The sequence below is a fragment of the Crocuta crocuta genome, unplaced genomic scaffold (assembly GCF_008692635.1).
Source record: "Crocuta crocuta isolate KB4526 unplaced genomic scaffold, BGI_CrCroc_1.0 scaffold486, whole genome shotgun sequence".
NCBI classification, from domain to species: domain Eukaryota; kingdom Metazoa; phylum Chordata; class Mammalia; order Carnivora; family Hyaenidae; genus Crocuta; species Crocuta crocuta.
In genome coordinates, this window is record NW_027529794.1 from 1,087,437 (window position 1) to 1,090,689 (window position 3,253).

Below are 3,253 nucleotides of genomic sequence, written 5' to 3' on the forward strand. Positions count from 1 at the left end.
ACACACACACACCCACACACACACACAATCTCTTCCTTATTCTAGCTAGAATAATTCTGTGATGTACTATCTGGTATCTCAATGAGGTATTTACCTTGCTCTTTAAAAATATGCCAATAACTCTAGACAATTTAAGGATTTCCAATGATTAACCCATTGGAATAACAGGTCTAACAAAAATGTTCCTGCCAGATTTAGTTCATCAGCTAAATTGTGGACACGAATATTATAATAAAAAAATAGAATGACAGGGAATTTAGTGCACAGAGTACTTTGACAGGTAGAACTGGACTGGATCAGTAGAATTAGATAGCTTAAAGAATTGTGGACTAATAATATAAAGATCAGCCCTAAGTCACAAAATGACTTGACTGCTATACTTACTAGAAATGTGTGTGTGTGTGTGTGTGTGTGTGTATTCCTCCTTGAATATGCTTTATGAACTCAAAAATTACAGCTATAATAAAATGTGAAATGGTTCTTAACTACTCAAATTACCAATTGCTTATTCATTTGCAACCTCCTATCAAGTCTGTAATTATATTGCTTCATCTGCCTCCTCTTTCTCCCATTTAAACGGTTAGATTTTAGTTGGACTATGTAATTCTATATGGGAAGTTGAAGTATTCTACTGTTTTTTGCCTTTGAGATAAAGCAACATTATCAAGTAACATTTAGATTACTTCTAGATTTCTATAAACAAGGAAAGTTGCTGCCAACAGAGCCATTTGAAAGTCAAGGGTACAGCATACAAAAATCAAAAATCAACTGAACTCCTTTGTTATTCCCTATTAGTTTTTTTTTAAAGACCATGGATGCTATTGGTGATACCAAATATTCATATAACCCTCCCAAATCCATGAGTAGGTACACTGAGATTTCATTTAGACCCCTCATGGTATGGTAACTACTGTGTTGATTTTGGTAGCTATTCTGATTTAAGACAGAAGCTCAATAGTTTTACCAAATTAGGCAAAGGCATCCCAGCATCATCCTTTCAACAGGATAATCAACTTTCTTTATGCTTGATCTTTCAGTTGAAATCCCAGAAGTTCAAGTTCAAAAGCTGTATTGTCTTTCCCCCAAAAAATGTTTGTTCAGCAAGCTGCAGGTAATACTCTACTATTTTCTCAAAGACTTTATGCTTTGTTTATCTTTTTACTATGAAAACTCTATATTTTTACCTATGTGTCAATCAGGTGACCATTTGTAAAATGGATAGTTTCTTTTATTGTGAATCTGTTTTGCTCCCATTTTATTTATTCCATATGTTTTCATATAGTGAAGCTATTGCAGTTAACATTTTGAGTGAAAGGAAGTTCTAAAACACAGAGAAAATTCTGTTGGCCATACAGTTAATATATAATAGTTGTTGTGGCTTTCCATAATAAAAGATACAGGTATATGACCAGGGAAAAATATGTTCGCCAAGGAAAAATCTGCATAAACCAATCACAGAGAAAAAGAAGAGTCAATCTAATCCTCATTAACATAGAACAAAATAATGGTAGTGTTTCATCACCAGGTGGTACAGTGAAAATTTCCCTAGAGAAATTTTCTCATAAACAAAGTTTCTACCTTATCCCTGCTCTTCAAAATGTTCCTTAGCATGAGCACTGATGCAACTATCTCACTTATCAGAATGTCCATGGACACAATTTCTCTTACTCGACAGTGCCCAGACACAGGACAGACCACAAGTAATATTCCAAGACTTAAGAGAGTTGGGCCAATAAAAAATAAAGGAGATATCGACTATCTTTTTGACAGGGACTCAAACTATGAGTCAAAGAGAGTTGCATTCTGCCTAGAAAGTGGAACAGCTGTAGGAGACATATGGAGCTGATGTGGAAGAGAAGCTGCCTGGTTCACGGAGCAACCCCTAATCAAAGTGATTGATGCTGGATCAGATGCAGAAATTCCGCAGATTTGCTTCAGAGAAGAGTCTCTCGGAAGGGAAGTACAAAATATTTTAATGAATGGGACAGACTGTATGTAGCACCTGAATGCCCCTAAAATAAATATTAATTTTACTTGAATGTTATATTAGCCACAAATCACTTTTTCCAGTACTAAATATAAAACACAAAGAAAAGGTGATTTAAAACTGCCATAATCAGAAATGCATATACAGAGTGCAATTCATAATGCTGTCATCCAAATAGGCATTTCAGTTAGAAATGAGACATTTTACCTAGGGATGGTATGAGTGTACTTTTCTTTCATACTTTTACCATTAATATTTTGGTCATTCTTCATTGACAGAACAAACTTAATAACTACATTGAAGAAAGTAATAATAAACATAAATAATAAGTCCTTGTCATATACTATAATGACCTTAATTAACTAATATGTGTTTTATCAAAGATAAATAGAGAATAGAGTTTTGAGAATTCTCAGGTAACACCAAATGTTGATTCATCAGTGTTTATTTTAAGTATCTGTTTGGCTTCTACATCTACTCCTAGAAGCTGGCTCTGGTGATACCCTCCAACTTTCTACTCAAATCTCAGCCATTCAGAACTATCCATCCAACAAATACTGCTTAATTNAATCTGCTTCAAACTCTCACAACTCATTCCCAAGACTCTGGGTTAGCCACTTCATTAGATTACACTGCTACTCTTGCAGTCCATTAGTATAGGTTATCAAAGACTAAAAAATATATATAATATAAGCCCAGGAGACTTGACTAAACTGCATTAGGTAAAAATAAGCTATAAATCTAAAGAAAAATGGATAAATGTGCAATGTGACTATCAAGATGAGATCATCATTTTTGTTTTAATCACTGGATCCTGAACAGATCTTAATAATGTGCCATCAATTTACTTAGACATAATAACCAAGAAATAAAATGAGAATCTTTAGGTACTTTAATTGTCTTAATGTGCATACAGCTGTCAGGAAAGGANTACTACTTATACTAATATGGTCATTTATGTAAATGAATCCCACGGGCTTTAAAGAGTTAAAGTGGTAATTTCATCTGATTTAGTCAAAAAATGGAAAAATAAAACTTCCTACTCATGAGTATGGGATTCTGAAATACTCTCATACCCTAAAAACTAATAAGTTATTTCTAAACTTCAGAATGATTAAACTTTCCTAACTACTAAGTAATGTTTCCCTATGTCTGATAATGAATAACAAGTTCACAAATGAAATGAATAAAAACTACTGAGTGGAAGTAATGCACATTTTATTAACAGGTGACATAAACAGTTAGTATTCTGTTAATACCAGTGAA